Raw genomic sequence first — 24,091 nt, 5'->3', positions numbered from 1 at the left:
ACCAGAGGCCACTTGTGCTACAAGAGTTGAATTACTGGACTAGAAATTAGAATGACTCTGTGCCTGCGACTACCCAACACAGAGGAGAAGAGGATACAGTTGAGCCCACTATCAAAACAGCTGCAATACCCAAACAGAGCTTTGTAGCCAATTAGTTCATTCATTATGTCATCTATTGTTATGGTCAACTGTAAATAATTTACTATAGAACTGTCAACTCATATAAACAAACACCTTATAGTAGCCTATGTGTGATATGCTTTTCATAGTTGTGAAAGCACAGAGCTGAAGAGGTGTTAAACATATGGTCACCAATTCCCTGACCCACATCTTACTGCAAGATGCAGATCTGCCACTGACAGACCTCCTCCTAATCATAGAATTATAGAAATGTGCAGCTGGAAGGCAACCCAAGAAGTCAGCTAGTCCATCCCCCTGCATTGAGGCAGGACCAAGTAAACCTAAATTATTCCTGACAGGTGTTTGTCTAACCTGTTCTTAAACACTCCAATGACAGGGATTCTACAACCTTAATTAGTAACCTATTCCAGTGCTTAACTATCCTTTTATTCAAAAAGTTTTTCCTAATATGTAACCTAAACCTTCCTGCAGATGAAAGCCATTACTTCCTGTTCTACCTTCACTAGATTTAGAGAACAATTGATCACCATCCTCTCTGTAACAGTCTCGAGATATGTTAAGAGCGGTTATCAAGCCCCCTGCCAAGTCTTCTTTTCTCAAGACTACACATACAAGTTTGTTTTAAAATCTTTCCTCACGTCAGGTTTGCTTAACCTTTTAACATTTTTGTTGCTCTCCTCCGTTCTGGACTTTCTCCACATCCTTCCTGAAGTGCGGTGCCTCAAACTGGACACAATACTCCATCTCAGACTTCACCACTGCCATGTAGAGCTGAACAATTACCTCCCATGACTTAGATACAACACTCCTGTTAATACATCCCAGAATACTAGCAGCCTTTTTCGCAATTGTATCGCAAGGTAGGCTCATATTCAATTTGTGATCCACTATAACCCCCAGATCCTTTTCTGCAGTACTACTGCCTCGCCAGTTATTTCTGAATTTGTATTTGTACATTTGTTGTTTTTTTTATTCCAAGGCATAATACATTGCACTTGTCTTTTTTGAATTTCATCTTGTTGATTTCAGATCAATCTTCCAATTTGTCAAGGTCCTTTTCAATTCTAACGCTGTCCTCCAAAGTACATGCAATCCCTCCCAGTTGGTGTCATCTATGGGTTTTTAAGCATATTCTCTAAACCATTAATGAACACGCTGACTAGTACTGCATTCAGGACAACCCCCCACTGGAACCTACTAGATATATACTCCCACTTGGACAGCAAACCATAGATAACTTCTGTGAGTACAGTCTTTTCAAGCACTTATAATAATGTCAACTAGAACACATTTTCCTAGTTTGCTTATGAGAATGTCATGTGGGAATGTCTCAAGAGCTTAACCAAAACCAAGATAAATCATGTCTACTGCTTTCCCCCATCCACCAGGCTATTAACCTCATCAAAGGAAATTAAGTTGATTTGGCATTATTTTTTCTTGACAAATCCATGTTGGCTATTATTTATCACCCTACTATCCCCTAGGTGCTTACAAATTAATTTAATAATTTGTTCCTGTATGTTTCCAGGTATTGAAGCTAGGCTGATTGGACTAATAATTCCTTGGGTCCTCTTTGCACCCTTTTGAAAAGACAGGTACTATGGGATGTCCTTTGGGATGTCACCTGTCCTCTTGGAGTTACTGAAGATAATTGCTTACAGTTCCAAGATGATTCAACTAGTTCCTTAAGTATCTTATGGTGAATTTTATCAGGCCGTGCCAACTTGAATACATCTAACTTACCTAAACATTCTTTATCTGATTCTTTTGCAATTTTTGCTTCTGTTAAATTGTGTGAAACATCTGGTCACAATTAACTTTTTAGTGAAGACTGAAAAAAGATAGGCATTAAACACCTCAGCCTTTTTGATGTCATCCATTATTAGCTCTCCTTCCCCCCTAAGTAGAGGACCTACACTTTCATTAATTTTTCTCTTACTCCCAAATATTTATAGAACCTTTTATTGCCATTTATGTCCCTTGCTAGGTGCAACACATTTTGTGCCTTAGCCTTTCTGATTGTTCTTAGATCTTCAGCTATTCTTTTGTACTCATCCTTCACAATTTTCCATATTTCCACAATTTGTAGAATTTCTTTTTGATGAAAAGCCTCTATAGTAAGTTCAAGATATTGGATCAGATTACCCTTCTATTTCTGTGAGTGGAGGAAACTCTGATCTGGGTTACTTAGGTGTAACGCTGATAGGCCAGGTGCAAACTCATGCTAAGGCTCCTAGGACTCAACTGAACACAAACAAATACATAGCTGGAGACCTATTGCCTTATCTCTGTGTTAGTATTGTTAAGATAGGTATTAGAGTTCTAAAAATGTGTTCAGACTTTATGAAATACTTGTAGGATGCTGCATATAAAGCTCACCTGTAACTTCTGTACCCCCTGTTATAAAGTGATATTAAGTGGTTTTCATTGTAATCCTCTGTAAGTATATATCAAGTGGGAAAGAAATATTGATATAAAATTCTGGCTTCCTATAGAAAGTGTTAGTTCCTACCCACCAGGAAGGCCCATTGAAACCAAATAAGCCATTGTGAAACATCAAACAAAGAAGACTTTGTTAATTGCATTTCTCCCCCTTTCCCACCTATGATGAAGAGACATGCATGTGAACTCATGAATCTGGCTTGGCGGCTGAGGAGAAGGGAGGAAGGGAAGTAGGAGGAAAAAGCCCTTTCAAGGACATGTCATCCCTTCAGCTCCAGGGAGAATACATAGTAACAGAGATAAAATATTGACCTTGTCATCATGATATTCCCTCACTCCCTCCATGAAGCCACCCATGAGGTGAGGGTTGTGGCCAGTGGGGAAGCCCCTGGGGAATGGATCCTATCAGCAAAGCAGGGCAGATGCACAGGGCCCTGAGCAGAATTTGGGAGCTCTGTAGGTTTTATGGAAGGAACTCCCTGCCAGTTCAACCGAGAAGTCAAATCTCATAGACCCAAAGGAACAGTCACATGGAAACAGCCATTGCTGCCTCGGACCCTCAGGAAGAAAATCCCATTATGGATAATTTTGTCCATGGATATTAGGGCCTCAATTGAAACTTCAGAAGCACCCAAGAGGAGTGCTGCATGAATATCTTTAAGGAGAACATTGAGCTCTATAAATCTTGTCTCAAGACATACTGCTAAACATTGCCAGCAGTTGAAACTGAAGTCTTAGTGCAAGTCAATTGTAGAGTTGTCATGTAAGATGAAGAGTTAAATATTCAGTTTCTAAAATACTATCTTGGATTTGTGCCACACAAATCAATCGGTCATGTGCTATGATTAACATTACCATATTGGCTTCCACTCAGATCAAGATAATTGGCTGAACAAAGTGAGGCCTAACACTCAAACCAATGGCATTTCTGTTTGTCTGGGGAGCTGCTTCAGCTCAGGAGCTATACTGACCGAGTATGAGAGAGCCTGGAGATTCAACTTTGGCTCTCTCCACAACATGTCTGGCTTAGGCAAGTTCATTTAACTTTGCTGAGTCAAAAAACTGTTTTAGTTAATCTAAACACTGTCCATTTGGTGCTGCAGGCAGAAAAATTCCTCTGCTTGCAGGACCAAATGGGCACTTGTAAGGGAAGAGATTTCTAAGATAGGCAGCAGGGTTAGGATTTAAGGTCAAGGTTATGATTACTGGAGAGTGTTACCTCTGATGTTACAATACTGTTGATCAGTTTCTTTTGCAGGACTACATGGGCACTGTCATGAGTAAGCTGTTCTGAAACTAATAAAACAATGAAGAAACAAAAAGGAGCATCTTAGATGACTTGACAATCAAATTTACCTTTAGTGACAGTATCCTGTAAAACTGCTACAGGTCCTGGGATACAGATTGCATCCTACATAAGCAATGAAGTGTGCAAACCTAGAGTAAACACATAGTAATAACACCTTGCACACTGATAGTGCTTTCCCTCGAAGGATATCAAACCACTTCAGAAACAAGTAACTTAAAGCCTAAAATCATCCTTGGGAGATTGGGATGTATTACTGTTATTATCCCCATCTACAAATGCAGAAAATGTGGAAGAGAGGTTAAATAACCTGTGCAAGGTCAAAAAACAAGTCAGTCGAAGAGCCAGGAACAGAAACAAAATCACTTGCTCTATCTCGTCATAGCTAGTACTCCCAGCATTGTGCCACTAGAGAATACTCTCTCTAAGATGAATCACTGCATACACTAGCTGCACTGCAGCAGTCCATCCTGTTTTAAGAGAGTTTAGTGGTTCCACCAGTATCCCCTATTTTATGCATAGGGAATATAGCTCAAGTAGGTAGACCATCTGGAGTGAACTTCTTAAAATTGTGACCACTGAACTGTAATCTCTGCAGGCTACACCTCCAAGTGTAAGTGGGAAATTTTGTTAGAAATATGTAATATACCGAACAGCATGGGTTTCATTTGGCACATGGCTGTACTTTGGCTACATCTGATCTATGCAGATTAAACATCTTGAATTGTGAAAATGAATATACTTGTAAGATACTTGTGATGTATACTCGCTCAAAGTGTTCCTCTAACACATACACCAGTGTACTCTTTGAATAGCATTCTTCATCTCTATTAGTGTTCTGCTATTTTGGGGGGGGAAGTGGAGGTGGAAGGAAGAAGGGAATTTAATGAAAAATCTGTATATAGTACACACAACTATTTCCTAAAACCACATTTTAATGACTGTATGGCTACATGCCAACAGAAAAGGGGCTTGCGTGGCAATTTAAATGACAGAACATCTGAAGTGCCCTATAGGTCAAGAATGAAAGGCTTCAAACAGCAGTTCTGCTAAGATCCTTCTGTGACCCGGATTATATATCTTTTAATTCAAATTTATTTCCTATTAATTCAAAAGTTTAACTTAATACACCAATGCCTTCAAAAATCCCTCCTTTTTGAAAATCTGTGATCATTTATATGCCATAGGGCTCAATAATATTCATATCTCTGGCTGGAACATAAATCTATGATGAACCATAAGTATTGTAAACCAAATAACCCACAAGATGTCACAAGCAATGGGAGTACATACATCTAATGTCATTAATTTGGTATTCAAGCAACAAAGTGATGAATAACTTGAGATAATCTATAAACTGACAAGTTTTCTTCTATATTTGTTTTAGCTACATTTGGTGATAACAGTTTACTCTATATTAAATATTCCATATTGTTAAAAGGGCAAACATTCCAAAAGTTGCATCCGATGAAGTGAGCTGTAGCTCACGAAAGCTTATGCTCAAATAAATTGGTTAGTCTCTAAGGTGCCACAAGTACTCCTTTTCTTATTCCAAAAGAAAATCTTTTGAGTGTCTGTATTTAATTTTATAGTAAGAATTAAAATTTTAAATTATAATGAAGCCTTTTGTACATTCATAACCACATAGTTATTGATATGGAGGGGAGGGATAGGATACAGAAGGACCTAGACAAATTGGAGGATTGGGCCAAAAGAAATCTGATGAGGTTCAATAAGGATAAGTGCAGGGTCCTGCACTTAGGACGGAAGAACCCAATGCACAGCTACAGACTAGGGACCGAATGGCTAGGCAGCAGTTCTGCGGAAAAGGACCTAGGGGTGACAGTGGACGAGAAGCTGGATATGAGCCAGCAGTGTGCCCTTGTTGCCAAGAAGGCCAATGGCATTTTGGGATGTATAAGTAGGGGCATAGCGAGCAGATCGAGGGACGTGATCGTTCCCCTCTATTCGACATTGGTGAGGCCTCATCTGGAGTACTGTGTCCAGTTTTGGGCCCCACACTTCAAGAAGGATGTGGATAAATTGGAGAGAGTCCAGCGAAGGGCAACAAAAATGATTAGGGGTCTGGAACACATGAGTTATGAGGAGAGGCTGAGGGAGCTGGGATTGTTTAGCCTGCAGAAGAGAAGAATGAGGGGGGATTTGATAGCTGTTTTCAACTACCTGAAAGGGGGTTCCAAAGAGGATGGCTCTAGACTGTTCTCAATGGTATCAGATGACAGAACGAGGAGTAATGGTCTCAAGCTGCAGTGGGGGAGGTTTAGATTGGATATTAGGAAAAACTTTTTCACTATGAGGGTGGTGAAACACTGGAATGCGTTACCTAGGGAGGTGGTAGAATCTCCTTCCTTAGAGGTTTTTAAGGTCAGGCTTGACAAAGCCCTGGCTGGGATGATTTAACTGGGAATTGGTCCTGCTTTGAGCAGGGGGTTGGACTAGATGACCTTCTGGGGTCCCTTCCAACCCTTATATTCTATGATTCTATGATAAATTAAGCAATTCTAATGCAATAAGTTTGCCAATTGTCTTTACTGAGACAGAGGGAACATTCTGCTTTATATACTTGCCTTGGAGCTACTTGATGTTTTGGGATATGCATGACATTTTTAGGACCACATTAGTATATATATATTTTAGGGAACATAGAAAATATCTTCATACTGAGAAGGAAACCCATTCTGCATTCTGTCAGAGGGTAATGGACACCCTAATAATCCTATTGTAAATATAAAGTCATCTCTGCAGCAGACTGACAAAGGGAGGTTAACTAACAGTCCCAATAGCTTCACTTTAACCCCAGATGTCATGAAACATGTCATTCTCAATACACAAGGCTCAGACAGAACAGCTATGTTGGCTGACACAAAGATGCTTACGCAGGTATTTAAAATATTTACCATCTAAACCCATAGCTTATCTCACCTTGGGAAGAAGTGTCTCCCACCCCCCAGAAACAGTCATTATTTTAGATAGCTGCTGTGCATAGGTTTGCACAGTTGAATAGTTACATCTGATGCCAGATATGATCTAAGATACATTTACCAAGTTCTGGTTTCATTTACACCAGCATAACCATTGAAGTCAAGGGCATAAATCAAATTTTACATAGGTCAGAGTTCAGAATTCATCTCAATGTGTATCATTCCACTTCCAGTGTAATTCAGTACTTAGGTTAACAGTTGTTTAAGGTATATGTTGAGTGTAAGTTGGTCTGAAAATGCATGTATGTGGCAAAAAGCATAATTTGCACAGTTTCTCTGATTTGATTTTCAGCAGATGTGAAAAAGCCAATTGAAATTAGACGTTGGATGGAAACAGGAAAAAGCAACTTAAAAAAAGGCTGCCCCTGTATTGTAATGTTTGCCCAGACTGTAGCTAACACTCCTAAAAGAATTGGGACAAATTCTAGTTTCAGACTCACAAGTATAAATCTGGAGTCAGTGGAATTATTTTGGATTTACACTGGCATAACAGAGCAGAATTTGATTTATTGACTTGAACAGGAGTTCTTCCAAATTTAAATCAGGGCTGAATACCAAGTACAAGTAAGTGACCCAAGTAACACAGGGGTGAGCTGGGTGCAATAGTGTGTCTGTTTAAGGATTTTATGTTTGTATTTCTTATCTGTCTTTATACCAGCTATTTGTGTACATACTAATATACATACTAGTTATTATCCAAACAATAGGCATACAATTTATTATTTTTATCTAAATCATCAACCTGGATATCACCTGTAATGTGGAAGAAGATACTGTTTAATACATTTTATTGAGAAGGTCTTAAAAACTGGCATTGTTTTTACCACATCAGAAAATCAGATCACGGGTAGTGATCAATGGCTCCATGTCTAGTTGGCAGCCGGTATCAAGTGGAGTGCCCCAAGGGTCGGTCCTGGGGCCGGTTTTGTTCAATATCTTCATAAATGATCTGGAGGATGGTGTGGATTGCACTCTCAGCAAATTTGCGGATGATACTAAACTAGGAGGAGTGGTAGATACGCTGGAGGGGAGGGATAGGATACAGAAGGACCTAGACAAATTGGAGGATTGGGCCAAAAGAAATCTGATGAGGTTCAATAAGGATAAGTGCAGGGTCCTGCACTTCGGATGAAAGAATCCAATGCACCGCTACAGACTAGGGACCGAATGGCTAGGCAGCAGTTCTGCGGAAAAGGACCGAGGGGTGACAGTGGACGAGAAGCTGGATATGAGTCAGCAGTGTGCCCTTGTTGCCAAGAAGGCCAATGGCATTTTGGGATGTATAAGTAGGGGCATAGCAAGCAGATCGAGGGATGTGATCGTTCCCCTCTATTCGACATTGGTGAGGCCTCATCTGGAGTACTGTGTCCAGTTTTGGGCCCCACACTACAAGAAGGATGTGGATAAATTGGAGAGAGTCCAACGAAGGGCAACAAACATGATTAGGGGTCTAGAACACATGACTTATGAGGAGAGGCTGAGGGAGCTGGGATTGGTTAGCCTGCAGAAGAGAAGAATGAGGGGGGATTTGATAGCTGCTTTCAACTACCTGAAAGGGGGTTCCAAAGAGGATGGCTCCAGACTGTTCTCAATGGTAGCAGATGACAGAACGAGGAGTAATAGTCTCAAGTTGCAGTGGGGGAGGTTTAGATTGGATATTAGGAAAAACTTTTTCACTAAGAGGGTGGTGAAACACTGGAATGCGTTACCTAGGGAGGTGGTAGAATCTCCTTCCTTAGAGGTTTTTAAGGTCAGGCTTGACAAAGCCCTGGCTGGGATGATTTAACTGGGAATTGGTCCTGCTTCGAGCAGGGGGTTGGACTAGATGACCTTCTGGGGTCCCTTCCAACCCTGATATTCTATGATTCTATGAAAAGCATGATTGTAAATAATTCAGAGGTTCTTGATACCTCCAGAAACCAGGGTTAAAATAGCTGGACTGATAGGTTGGTTATAATAAAAAGTTCCCAAATAGCTATTTTGAATTATCCCAGTTTGTATCCATTCTATACTTTCTTCATACAGGCATCATCATACTCTTGAGCCAGGAATGGGCGGGGACACCTAAGAAATCAACAAATTAATGTTGTTAGGATTGCTGGCCAGGAAGGATGGATGTTCTATGACGATGATGTCCTGTGTTCTGAAAAATAAATCTTCTCATATGCTGCTCACAAACCTATTGACTTAGGATCTCTAAATCAAAAAGTAAATTTCTAAGCTGTCTGTCAAAAAAAGTTTTAATATGGCATTTTTCATATAACCTACAGTAGCAAGGAGTGCTACTTTTCTCCTTTTTCCATCATACATCCTGAAACTTCTAGTCAAAGAGTGTATATCAAAAAGAACCAGAATCATTACCTGAGTTTAACTTCTGACATTATATTATAACTGTGTGCAAACACACAGGATCCATCATAACGATCAGACCGAATGGTCATGCACTTAAAAAAATCCAGTTCTGCTGTTAACAATATTTGAGAGCTCTGGGATGCATTTCTTTGCAACCTAGAATTTATTGCAAATAGGTGATGTCACCGATATCAAACATATCAGGTACCCTTTGAAAATGTAAATATTCTCAAAATGTGGCTTATCATCTGAACTACAGCTAGGGTAAATGGTCTTTTATATCGGCTTTAAAAAAAACCCCAGCAAAGCGGGCACAGATTAGTATAATTAATGACAATACTGGAGAACTTTACAGGATGACGTTATTCTCAGACACACAGAGTATTCATGCTAATTATCCAAATTAAGTTTGACTAGGTCAGCAGATTTACAATAAAGGAAGAGTTATGGATATTTTAGGAAAATTTACTTTAAGGAAATGGGCTACCTGCTAATTCTAAGAAAAAACTTAAAAGGTGAAAGTGTATCCATCCTTGGCCTAAATCAGCTATTGGCTGAAATCTCCCCATATTGAAATGGCCAGGTAAATTAATACTTTGAAGACCTGTTGTAAAGGGTGAGGAGCCTTTCTTCAATTTCCTTAGAATAGATTTATAAATGTTGGGTCTCCTCACAGAGGTGCATAATTTACAGCTCCCTACCCCAACCTGGTAATGAAAAAAAGAGTCCAATTTAAAAACTTGTAGCTCCATGACATTAGCAAATGTATAATGCAGAATTAGGATGTATTATAAATGCAGTCTGGATTAATCTATTAATCACTGTGTGGTTTTAGTAAAAATAAAATAAAAAATATTGCTATGAAAACTAGTCATTCAAATGAATCATTACATTTCAGCAAATGTTAGCTTTTATATTCTGTATTTGAAGTAAGAATTCCTCATTTCCTAAAAGAAATATCAGATCAAATTACTCCTAACTTAACTCCACTGAAGACACTGGAGTTACATCAGGGATGAATATGGCCCCTTGTGTTTAAAACAACATGAATGTAATTTATTAAACCTAGAAAGAAAACTCTCCAGCTTTCAAAAAAATGCACATTGTACAAAAAACAGCAGTTTCTCTCCAATTTGTGTCTACTTTTGGGATGTATCTTTATCATGACTGGCTTCTTGTAAACCCTTACTAAAGGACTACATGGAATAGCTGCAAGTTTTTCATGGCTAATACTTGCTTCTGACTCAGCAATGTGATCTGGTACATAGTTTGAAAATGACAAATTATAGTTCCTCCTGCACCAAAAGCATTCACCTTGGTAACGGCATGGAATGGCCCCATGCCAGTGCAACCAAGATGATTACATTCGCTGTAATCTTTGCAGGCGTTTCATTTTGAAGTTGAGCTTGAACTCTTGGCATGAGAGAGCAGAGAGTTAACAACCAAACAGTAGGTCTTTGAACTACAATGACAGATGTTTAATATTGCTTCTAACCATCATCCTTGTATAGTCAAATTGTGATCTCAGATGAGATTTCCTGTTATGCACCTCAAGCCCTTTAACCCTTTATCCTGAGCTGTAGGTAACTACTATGTTTCATGTTGCTGCTTAATTTGTTTTTCAAAAATGTTCAGAATGGAACTGTCTCAGCCAATCACAGTGCTGGGCCAAACTAAGTGTAGGAAGGATGGTCTAATGGACCAGGCACTGGAATGGGAATCAAGAGAACTGGGTTCAATTCCCAGTTCTACCAAAAACTTCTTGTGTAATCTTGGGCAAGTCACCTCATCTATCCTGTACCTTAGTCCTCCATTTGTAAAATGGAGCTAGTATATTTCTACCTAACAGGGGTATTGAGAAGATAAAAATTAACTGAATGGCTGTGACCATGCGAATACCTAGCTAGATAGCTACAGTTACAATAGTGTGAGAGTACTGGTGTTCCTGGTAATTATACTGTACACTTTCATCTGACCCTACTGAGAAACTGAAAGATTGAGACGCCTTTGCCCACTAGGCATCCCTGTGCCCGGGAGATGGGAGAAAGTTAAACCACGTACATTTAAATATCAATTTAAAAAATCCACCAAAATACTGCATCACATAATTTAAGTGACTCCCAATGACAGCAACTTTCACAAATACTGCACCAGCCTGATGCCTCAAGAACACATGCACTGCATAGAGTATTAGTTATATGAGCATCCTAGTATACCCCTGCTGCCATCAAATCTCTCAGAAACCCAACCTATCATATCCCACGAATTAAGCTACCCATCAAGTCCACCAGCAGCCTCTCCTTTTCCTTTCCTCCACTCTCCTAACCAGTGCTGCTCGTCTCCTCCTCCAAGAATTCCTCCCTTCAGCGATAATTCTACTCCCTTCTCTGGAACCATCTTCAGGGATTTGGGGCCCTTCACCTATTAATGCACAGTATGCAGGTTTGGGTGAAGCTGGGAAAGACAGACAGACAGACTCCTAATGCTTATTTCTCCAGTCTCTCCATATGGACCACCATGCTCACATTTTAGGCAAAGCCTCATGCTGCAGCTGCATGGTGTCACATCACCACTGGGTGTCACGCTGCTGCAGTGCTTAACAACATGGAAGGGCCATCTGCCATTTTAAATCACATTTTTTAAAGGGACTCTCTCTGCCCCCACTTCTGCAATACTAATTTTCTCCCCAATGTGTCAGAGATGTCACTGCCATACAGCAGGTAAGTAATTATGTCCCCTGGTTGTGGCAGGAACTAAGCATGACGCCAAAAATATTACAAGCTGAAATGTTTTCAAATACACCGGGAGGAAGACAGAAGTAGACAGAGTATCATTGGGTAGAAATAATTTCTGTATTTTAAAACTTTGTGATAGTGCAGGGGGTGGGCCTGATCCTGCAACCACTCACCACATGGGATGCCTGTTGAAATTAGTGGGTGTCTGGCATGTGGAGCAGCCATGACACAGGGTCAAATATTATAGCAACAAATCTATTAGAAAATTAACCACTACCCATGCTAGAGAATGTTTTCTCCATATCTAACAAAATACACAGGGCAAAACAATATAATCCCCTCTTTGTTTCATCTCACTCAAAGAAACGAATTAACACACATAGGGTGAAATCCAGCCCCAAGAAGTGGCTGCATTGAGAGAGTGACAATAAGCGGTCTGCATACTGATGCTTGATAGGCCAAGGCAGAGAACGGCATTGGAGGGGAGCTATCCTGGGAGAATTCCATGAAGATGCAGATCTAGTGGCCCAAACACCTTGCACAAATGGTGTAAGGAGCTGAGGCTACTAACCCAGCCCATAAGCTGAAACAGTGGTGGAGGGGATAGCAGCCTGAACTGCAGCCCCCACCCAGGGCTCAAGAGGAAGGATAGATTTTGCTCCTTTCTATGTTGGGCACCTAACACTCAAGTACAGGGCTGAATTAAATGCCATTACTAAAGATTGACTCTCCTGTGTCAACAGAACCAAGAACTGAAAAATGTGTGGATTAACATAGATCCTGCAGGGATATAACTGAAAATTGGAATGCATGATAGGTTTTTTGGGTCTAGATGGCCAATACTGAAAGTACACAAGAAACACAACTGTTCACCTTCTAAGCTAATAAGCGTTGCTTAGTAAACAGAGATGAAACAAGGCAGCAGCAAAGAAGCCACTACTCTGTATCAACATGGCTCATCCAGGTTGTGAAGAAAATACAGAGCTCTACTTTGCAATGTTTATTCATTTTAGTACATTACTATCTTCCAAAATTGAGGTGGTTCAGGACAATTAAATTTCCATCACAGATAAGCTATCTTGGCACACAATTTTAGCCAACCAGTTATGGTGCTGATCTATTACAATTTGATGAACTGTGAGTCTGTTGTAATAGACAGAGTAAAAATCTGCCTTATCATTGTGCTAAAAATATCAGTAACATGTTGGATATGGGCATTCAATCCACAGTAAGTGCCAGAGAGAGTTAATAAAAGATGAACTCCTCTACCTCCTGCATTTTTAAGCAAAACTCCAGCATCTAAAATTCCAGCCTAAAGAAAAATTGAGATCTTTTCACGCTTACATTTCTTCAATGGAACTTTCGTTTCACCTTTAAATTATGTACAAAATAAAGGGCCAAATATTCTGTTAGGTGTAATCCACCATGATACACGAACAGAATACCCAAAGCACAGTGCTCCAGCCATGCTGTCTCGCCTGCTATTTTCTCTATTGTGAGAGCCTGTAAATAGTGGCGCTGGAACAGTTTTAATAGTGGGGGTGCTGAAAGCCAATCCCCTTACCCCGCCCATGTGCACCCCCAAAAGAGCTGGGGCCGGTAGCAGGGCCATGTCTCTGGGAGATGGGGACCTGGACAGGGGTAAGGAGGCCGAGACTAGGGTGGAGCCGGGAATAGAGCTCCGCATAAAACCTGGGGGTGCTGGAGCACACCACCACACTCCTAGTTCCCACACCTATGCCTGTAAAGTAGGGGTGGTGTACAGAATTATGACAGGTTTCAGAGTAACAGCCGTGTTACTCTGTCTTCGCAAAAAGAAAAGGAGTACTTGTGGCACCTTAGAGACTAACCAATTTATTTGAGCATGAGCTTTCGTGAGCTACAGCTCACTTCATGACAGCTCTACCTCTGTCAAATAACACTACACCAAAGGGTTTTTTTCCCCATGGGGACCACTTCAGGTAACACCCATGGCCCCTTTATGCTGCCTGAGTGTTGTAAAGGGACAACAATATAATTCAATCTGGGACAGTTTGCAAAACACAATCTGGCACTCACTGAGTACATTTACGCCATGGAATTAACTCAAGCGATTCAACCATAAGTTATCTCCTTCAAGTGAGTCTATCCCAAGGGGTTGACTGGTGGTGTTTAACCATCCCACCCCTTGCCATGGCACACTGGAACAACACAGCTTCCAGGAGGAACGCACATCCCCATGTTTCAGAGTAACAGCCGTGTTAGTCTGTATTTGCAAAAAGAAAAGGAGTACTTGTGGCACCTTAGAGACTAACCAATTTATTTGAGCATGAGCTTTCGTGAGCTACAGCTCACTTCATCGGATGCATACCGTGGAAACTGCAGCAGACATTACATACACACAGAGACCATGAAACAATACTTCCTCCCACCCCACTGTCCTGCTGGGAATAGCTTATCTAAAGTGATCATCAAGTTGGGCCATTTCCAGCACAAATCCAGGTTTTCTCACCCTCCACCCCCCCACACAAATTCACTCTCCTGCTGGTGCTAGCCCATCCAAAGTGACAACTCTTTACATAATCAAGTCGGGCTATTTCCTGCACAAATCCAGGTTTTCTCACATCCCCCCCCACCCCCATACACACACAAACTCACTCTCCTGCTGGTAATAGCTCATCTAAACTGACCACTCTCCAAGTTTAAATCCAAGTTAAACCAGAACATCTGGGGGGGGGGGGGTAGGAAAAAACAAGAGGAAACAGGCTACCTTGCATAATGACTTAGCCACTCCCAGTCTCTATTTAAGCCTAAATTAATAGTATCCAATTTGCAAATGAATTCCAATTCAGCAGTTTCTCGCTGGAGTCTGGATTTGAAGTTTTTTTGTTTTAAGATAGCGACCTTCATGTCTGTGATTGCGTGACCAGAGAGATTGAAGTGTTCTCCGACTGGTTTAAGAATGTTATAATTCTTGACATCTGATTTGTGTCCATTTATTCTTTTACGTAGAGACTGTCCAGTTTGACCAATGTAAATGGCAGAGGGGCATTGCTGGCACATGACGGCATATATCACATTGGTGGATGTGCAGGTGAACGAGCCTCTGATAGTGTGGCTGATGTTATTAGGCCCTGTGATGGTGTCCCCTGAATAGATATGTGGACACAGTTGGCAACGGGCTTTGTTGCAAGGATAGGTTCCTGGGTTAGTGGTTCTGTTGTGTGGTATGTGGTTGTTGGTGAGTATTTGCTTCAGGTTGCGGGGCTGTCTGTAGGCAAGGACTGGCCTGTCTCCCAAGATTAGTGAGAGTGTTGGGTCATCCTTCAGGATAGGTTGTAGATTCTTAGTAATGCGTTGGAGGGGTTTTAGTTGGGGGCTGAAGGTGACTGCTAGTGGCGTTCTGTTATTTTCTTTGTTAGGCCTGTCCTCTAGTAGGTGACTTCTGGGAACTCTTCTGGCTCTATCAATCTGTTTCTTCACTTCCGCAGGTGGGTATTGTAGTTGTAAGAAAGCTTGACAGAGATCTTGTAGGTGTTTGTCTCTGTCTGAGGGGTTGGAGCAAATGCGGTTGTATCGCAGAGCTTGGCTGTAGACGATGGATCGTGTGGTGTGGTCAGGGTGAAAGCTGGAGGCATGTAGGTAGGAATAGCGGTCAGTAGGTTTCCGGTATTGGGTGGTGTTTATGTGACCATCGTTTATTAGCACTGTAGTGTCCAGGAAGTGGATCTCTTGTGTTGACTGGACCAGGCTGAGGTTGATGGTGGGATGGAAATTGTTGAAATCCCCATGTTGCTACCTTCTGATGGCCAGTGAGGGCCAGGGCTGGCTCTATCTTTTTTGCCACCCCAAGTGGCAAAGGAAAATGCTGCCAAAGAGGGAAGCGGAGGAGCTGCCACCAGCGTGCCACCGAAAGCCGCCGCAGTGCCGCCCTTTCCCGTTTGCCGCCCCAGGCACCTGCTTGCTAGGCTGGTGCCTAGAGCTGGCCCTGGTGAGGGCAGAGGGAGAGTTGGAGGACCTGCTTCCTACCTCCCTACTTGGTAGTAACTTGATCCTTGTGTGGTTTTTCCACACTTGTGCACATGCCTGCGATCAGGCAAAATCCAACTGGGGGAACAAAGAAGGTTTAAAATGCTTCTCAGTTTTGCTTGGTTTTAGTTATTAAAGTATTCTGATTCTCTGGTGCATAATGCATTTCATTTTCTACACCCGCATGTTGTCTTGTTACTGTTTAGTGCTGCTACATCATAAGCTTTCCTTTCAGGACAGGAAAAATGCCACTTTGTCTCCCTGAGTTGTCCTGTTTTAACAAAAACAATTTAGTTGCTTTAGAAACTTGTTGGAAGTATCACAGATTTTTTTCCAAGTTACAGATAAATTGAGAGCGCCTTTTTTTTTTTAAAAGAAAAAATTGTAAGTGGAGTTGCTTCATGAAAGCTAAGGGATCAAATAAGCACCAAGAAAACCAGCCAAAGGGCTCAGTTCCATCTGCATGTACATCGGGGAAGTAGGCCTGTATAAGTGAGGGGCATACTTGGGAATGTAGCATGGAGACACACTGAGAATATTTCTCCATTGCACCTCAGACGTGCTCAGGAACACCCTTGCTATTTCACTGTTGTTCCTTCATTCAGTAAAGACTGCTGACTTTGACAAATCCTGTGAAATTAAGGTTATTTTAGAAGGGTATAAACTGGGTATAAATACACTGGGTATTATAAGTCTGATTCTGAAGTCCAAGGGGACTTCAATAGGCTCTCAGATTGCACAAAGACCCCACAGTTAGGACCTAAGAGGAGGTCACCCTACTAATTTTCACTTTTGAACTTAGGTAGGAGTCAAGCCATTATCTCACAGGTAAAAGAACCATGCAGTTAAACTATATGTTTTAAACATAACATACTAGATTGAGGAAGAGCAGGTTGATCCTGAAGTTTAATTTAAATTGGCAAAAAACAAACAAACAAAAAAACACACCTCAACCTGGGTCCACGTTTTGGGATAAGAAATTACATATAAAATTAAAGTTAGGATGCTTCAAATTCAGATACATTAATATGAGAAAACAGGCTGCTTAAATTTGATGAATGGATGGTATGGTTTTAAGTCAACCAACCACAAACAATTATGATAATTTAAAGTTGCTTAACATAAAAAAAGAAATGTATATTCCAGGTTCTGCTCAGTTTTAAAAAAGAAAGGTAAGATTAAAGAGGGAAAACCCTATTTATGTATCTAATAAATTTAAAGTCTGATTTAGAAGAAATCATTTTAGATAGTGTTAAGACATAAAAGTCCTCTAATAAGCCGCATCTCCTAAAACACTTATCTATATGTACCCAGACATTTCTAACACGGTCATCACTCTTATTTGAGTGCTAACAAAATTTAATTTAAACTTAAAGGACAAAGAACTTCTAGCAACAAAGGAGCAGCTGTATATTAAGTAACAAAATGCATGGACTAACAAAGGCTAGTAAAGAAATAGCAAATGCTACATGCTGGATTGCTTAGTATTGCTCGGAAATGTCACAACTTGCAAAAGAAGATGATTATATAAATGGCGGCTTACAGTTACTGACATACCGTTACCAGATAGGATGCTACAGCTATCTGGGGACATATTGAGCAAGCACAGAAAGGTATTACTGGCATGAATGAAAATGGACAAAATTATTAACAGGTAACCCCAACTTTAGAAGAACATATCTAAAACCCGCAAATCTTGGCTGATGATGAAAAAGGAGGGAGGAAAGTGACAGCCACCTGGAACTGTTGCCAGCCCAATTGATACTTGAATCTATGTTCCCAAATGTCAAATTCTCACCTACAGTGAGGTTGGTTTGAAAGAAACAACTGTGAAAAAGTTTCATTTTATACGTTGCTATGCCCGACGACACATTTAGGGGGAGATATTCTGTGGCACAACAGCAGCTCAGTAACCAACTAGCATTGAAAAAAATGTTGTTGGGCCTCATTTGTGTCTTTGAAAATGTCGCCCTTAAACAGCAAAGCTATCAGCAAACGAGTGGACCTAACAAATTTTACCAAAATTTTAACGTGATGGTAGAAGAGATCTAAACAATACCGCTGTAACCAAGGGTTACTTTTACCAGTATGTAGTAAGTTGCCATAATTTACATTTATCATAGTGTGAATTTCAATATGAAAAATTTTAGTAATCTATCAACATACAGATAGAATCTTTAAAAGCTTCTATATTCATATAAATTATCTATTGATATATTAGTTTTCATATTAAAACTCACACTATTCTAAATGATAAACTGAATGATTTGATTTTGAGGACTGCTTCACAGATTATGATAATAGAGGAAATAGGATCCTCCTTGGCAGCCTACTGTATTAGCTTTCAGGCACCCCAAGAATAGATAATGGTCCCTTTTTGTTTTTCTTTTCTATACATAATTTCCCTAGTCATTGTCATTCCAATAAAGTGATTAAGTACCCTGATGATGCAGTAATTTATAGGAGTGGCAATTAAATAGGAACGATTCAAAGTGATTGGAAGAATGACATTGATAAACTGCAATCAAATGGTTTTCTAAAGCATATATATTATTGAATACTAACATCACCAACACTGCTTATTCAACAGAAAAAAAGGTAAAGCAAACTAGTAGAAAAGACACATGGTAAAGGTGAAAAGAAAAGGAGTACTTGTGGCACCTTAGAGACTAACCAATTTATTTGAGCATGAGCTTTCATGAGCTTTTCTTTTTGCGAATACAGACTAACACGGCTGTTACTCTGAAACATGGTAAAGGTGGACAAGCACAAGTATTCGGGCATTGCATTTACATGACAGTTTATCTTTTCAATAGTATACTGATCGCTTTGCTTCAACTGTACATTGGAAATTAAGAGCAGTATATGAAGTAAGGGCAGGATTATCCACAACAGGAGCCTGAAGTTAGGTTTCTAAATTTGTATTTAAACTCCTAAATGACTTCATTTTCAAAATATACTGAGAACCCCACTGTTCCCATTGTCAATTATTGCAGAACAATAAGTCCAGTATGTTGCAAACTGAAAAACTGACCATATAACTCTGTCATGTTTGTTATAAAATGTACCACATGTGCAACGTGGCTAAGTCAACACTGCCAATATTAACAACCTTAAAGGAATACACTCAAAGAAATCACACTTCTGCCGGGGCATTTTTCACTATCTAATTTACTAGAACTACAAGTAGGCTTGGAAGGATTAGATTTGTTTTTACTGGTAAATATTGGTAGCAATCTATTTCATTCCACACACACAAATCAACAAAAAAATATTTCCATCTGTAATAAATGAAATTACAGAAAGGCAAAATAAGAAAAATACTGCTTGAGAACTTAAGAGTTTGTTTTAAGGATAGTTACTTTTTATATTTTGACATGTGACATTGACAATTTGTCTTAACGGTTATCAAGACTTAAATTCTTGAATCTCAAGGTGTATGGTCATTAAATAGTTATCTGACCCTGCTGGTCGGAGCACTAACTTACCATGCCCCCTTGTGGCTCAACTCTGTGGGTTGGCAGTAGCACCTACGGCTCGAATCTGTGGGCTTGAGGTAGGGGAACCTGAGCCCTCTTGCTCCACCAGGTTCCAACCCACGGCCCCGAGGCTGGCATTTCAGGTGTGCTGCCTAGGCAGTGGTATCACCAAGCCTGCCCCCTGGGTTACTTCCTACCACATACCTTGCCTCTCCAGAGGCCTAATGGGGCCCTGGCTATTGACTTGCAATGCTTACTCAACTGAAAGGGATCGGGATGTTCTTCCCCCTCATTTGTGGGCAGGTGCTCCACTGTCTCTCTGACTGCAGCCTGCAGCTCCATATTGAGGTCTGCTCTGGTCAGTGAAGGACTCCTGCTATTAGGGTGACCAGATGTCCTGGGACAGTCCTGATATTTGGGGCTTTTTTTCTTCTTCCCCCAATATGGGCTCCTTTACCGCCCCACGCCTGTCCCAATTTTTCACACTTCCAATCTGATCACCCTACCTGCTATACTCCTGCAGAGGCTGCCGGTGCAGGTCTGTTCTTTTGCACTGACTCCCCTGATTGAGCTGTACTGAGTCTTTTAAGCTCCAATTCCACTGTAGCCTGCCCTGAATTCTGTCAGGCTTATCTACAATAAATTAGATCGCCTCCCTCCTTTTTTTCTTTGTTTGCTTACTTTGGGCACTTTAAAGCACATTTTTCAGAGTAACAGCCGTGTTAGTCTGTATTCGCAAAAAGAAAAGGAGTACTTGTGGCACCTTAGAGACTAACCAATTTATTTGAGCATGAGCTTTCATGAGCTACAGCTCACTTCATCAGATGCATACCGTGGAAACTACAGCAGACTTTATATACACACAGACAATATGAAACAATACCTCCTCCCACCCCACTGTCCTGCTGGTAATAGCTTATATAAAGTGATCATCAGGTGGGCCATTTCCAGCACAAATCCAGGTTTTCTCACCCTCCACCCCCCCCCACAAATTCACTCTCCTGCTGGTGCTAGCCCATCCAAAGTGACAACTCTTTACATAATCAAGTCGGGCTATTTCCTGCACAAATCCAGGTTTTCTCACATCCCCCCGACCCCCATACACACACAAACTCACTCTCCTGCTGGTAATAGCTCATCTAAACTGACCACTCTCCAAGTTTAAATCCAAGTTAAACCAGAACATCTGGGGGGGGGGGGTAGGAAAAAACAAGAGGAAACAGGCTACCTTGCATAATGACTTAGCCACTCCCAGTCTCTATTTAAGCCTAAATTAATAGTATCCAATTTGCAAATGAATTCCAATTCAGCAGTTTCTCGCTGGAGTCTGGATTTGAAGTTTTTTTGTTTTAAGATAGCGACCTTCATGTCTGTGATTGCGTGACCAGAGAGATTGAAGTGTTCTCCGACTGGTTTATGAATGTTAGAATTCTTGACATCTGATTTGTGTCCATTTATTCTTTTACGTAGAGACTGTCCAGTTTGACCAATGTACATGGCAGAGGGGCATTGCTGGCACATGATGGCATATATCACATTGGTGGATGTGCAGGTGAACGAGCCTCTGATAGTGTGGCTGATGTTATTAGGCCCTGTGATGGTGTCCCCTGAATAGATATGTGGGCACAGTTGGCAACGGGCTTTGTTGCAAGGATACCTGTTCCTGGGTTAGTGGTTCTGTTGTGTGGTATGTGGTTGTTGGTGAGTATTTGCTTCAGGTTGCGGGGCTGTCTGTAGGCAAGGACTGGCCTGTCTCCCAAGACTTGTGAGAGTGTAGGGTCATCCTTTAGGATAGGTTGTAGATCCTTAATAATGCGTTGGAGGGGTTTTAGTTGGGGGCTGAAGGTGACCGCTAGTGGCGTTCTGTTATTTTCTTTGTTAGGCCTGTCCTGTAGTAGGTAACTTCTGGGAACTCTTCTGGCTCTATCAATCTGTTTCTTTACTTCTGCAGGTGGGTATTGTAGTTGTAAGAAAGCTTGACAGAGATCTTGTAGGTGTTTGTCTCTGTCTGAGGGGTTGGAGCAAATGCGGTTGTATCGCAGAGCTTGGCTGTAGACGATGGATCGTGTGGTGTGGTCAGGGTGAAAGCTGGAGGCATGCAGGTAGGAATAGCGGTCAGTAGGTTTCCGGTATAGGGTGGTATTTATGTGGCCATTGTTTATTAGCACTGTAGTGTCCAGGAAGTGGATCTCTTGTGTGGACTGGACCAGGCTGAGGTTGGTGGTGGGATGGAAATTGTTGAAATCATGGTGGAATTCCTCAAGGGCTTCTTTTCCATGGGTCCAGATGATGAAGATGTCATCAATATAGCGCAAGTAGAGTAGGGGCTTTAGGGGACGAGAGCTGAGGAAGCGTTGTTCTAAATCAGCCATAAAAATGTTGGCATACTGTGGGGCCATGCGGGTACCCATAGCAGTGCCGCTGATCTGAAGGTATACATTGTCCCCAAATGTGAAATAGTTATGGGTAAGGACAAAGTCACAAAGTTCAGCCACCAGGTTAGCCGTGACATTATCGGGGATAGTGTTCTTGACGGCTTGTAGTCCATCTTTGTGTGGAATGTTGGTGTAGAGGGCTTCTACATCCATAGTAGCCAGGATGGTGTTATCAGGAAGATCACCGATGGATTGAAGTTTCCTCAGGAAGTCAGTGGTGTCTCGAAGGTAGCTGGGAGTGCTGGTAGCGTAGGGCCTGAGGAGGGAGTCTACATAGCCAGACAATCCTGCTGTCAGGGTGCCAATGCCTGAGATGATGGGGCGCCCAGGATTTCCAGGTTTATGGATCTTGGGTAGTAGATAGAATCTCCCAGGTCGGGGTTCCAGGGGTGTGTCTGTGCGGATTTGATCTTGTGCTTTTTCAGGAAGTTTCTTGAGCAAATGCTGTAGTTGCTTTTGGTAACTCTCAGTGGGATCATAGGGTAATGGCTTGTAGAAACTCGTGTTGGAGAGCTGCCGAGCAGCCTCTTGTTCATATTCCGACCTATTCATGATGAGAACAGCACCTCCTTTGTCAGCCTTTTTGATTATGATGTCAGAGTTGTTTCTGAGGCTGTGGATGGCATTGCGTTCCGCATGGCTGAGGTTATGGGGCAAGTGATGCTGCTTTTCCACAATTTCAGCCCGTGCACGTCGGCGGAAGCACTGTGCTGGAAATGGCCCACCTGATGATCACTTTAGATAAGCTATTACCAGCAGGACAGTGGGGTGGGAGGAGGTATTGTTTCATATTCTCTGTGTGTATATAAAGTCTGTTGCAGTTTCCATGGTATGCATCTGATGAAGTGAGCTGTAGCTCATGAAAGCTCATGCTCAAATAAATTGGTTAGTCTCTAAGGTGCCACAAGTACTCCTTTTCTTAAAGCACATTGTGAGTGGTCAAACTTCATTTTCCTTTGTGTAGGTAATTACTCACTTTACCCTGTTAGGTTTCCTTATTCAGCAACTGGGGATGTGCGTATGTGTATGTACACACATACACATACATAGACACACACTCACGAAAGTGAGATTGTAAAACCACAGAACATGTCAGGGATCTTTAAATGCAGGTGTGCAGTAATACCTTAAATTATTTTTTAACTTTTTTTCTTTTAACTGCCTAGATCTCAAATTGATTGTGTTCCTTTAATTTCTGGAGTCCCCTAACGTGTGAGTGCTTGATCCATCAACAAAAATGCTGTTAATTCTGGTTACTGTGGTTCTTCATACTACTATTATTGCATAAAGAACAAAAGGGAACATTTAATATTTTCGGTTCAAAATGAATAAAATAAATTTCCGTTAAGATAAATTATAACCCTAAATCTCATGTAAGATATAGCAGGTTCTTCTTACAGTGCATGCCCATTGAACACTACTAGGGAATTTTCAGGATTTTTAAATCTCTCTGCCTTCTTGCTAGGAGAAAGGATGATAGACTTTACTTAAAGTGAGATCAGGGATGATAGTATTCATTTGTTCAATTAAAGACAAATACATATTGGTATAAATAAGAACATAAGAATGGCCTTACTAGGTCAGACCAATGGTCCATCTAGCACAGTATCCTGTCTTCCAACAGTGGCCAATGACAGGTGCTTCAGAGAGAATGAACAGAACATAGTGATCCATCATGATCATGACCCATGATCCATCTCCTGTCGTGCATGCCCACCTTCTGGCAAACTGAGGCTATGGATGCTTCTGAGCATGGTTTTGCATCCTTGCCTATCCTGGCTAATAGCCATTGATGGAGCTGTCCTCCATGAACTTATCTAGTTCTTTTTTGAACCCTGTTATAGTCTTGGCCTTCACAATATCCTCTGGCAGAGTTCCACAGGTTGACTGTGTGTTGTATGCAATACTTCCTTTTGTTCATTTTAAACCTGCTACCTATTAATTTCATTTGGTGACCCCTAGCTTTTGTGCTATGAGGAGGAGGAAATATCATGACTGGTGTGGAGAAAATAAATAAGGAAGTGTTTTTATAGACCTCTCTCATATCCCCCCTTAGTAGTCTCTTTTCCAAGCTGAAAAGTCCCAGTCCTAGTAATCTCTCCTCATATGGCAGCCGTTCCATACCCCAAATAATTTTTACTACCCTTTTCTGTACCTTTTCCAATTCTATATATCTTTTTTGAGATGGGGT

At 41.1% G+C, this 24,091-nt stretch overlaps 1 protein-coding gene across 2 annotated transcripts in view; it reads right to left on the bottom strand.

Moving 5' to 3' along the window:
- Positions 1 to 24,091, bottom strand: part of TENM2 (teneurin transmembrane protein 2) — a 2,093,216-nt gene that overhangs the window by 683,569 nt on the left and 1,385,556 nt on the right. The gene's annotated exons all lie outside the window — the stretch shown is intronic.

The sequence above is a fragment of the Caretta caretta genome, chromosome 8, assembly GCF_965140235.1.
Source record: "Caretta caretta isolate rCarCar2 chromosome 8, rCarCar1.hap1, whole genome shotgun sequence".
Classification (NCBI taxonomy): domain Eukaryota; kingdom Metazoa; phylum Chordata; order Testudines; family Cheloniidae; genus Caretta; species Caretta caretta.
This window is presented reverse-complemented; position numbering and strand designations above follow the sequence as displayed.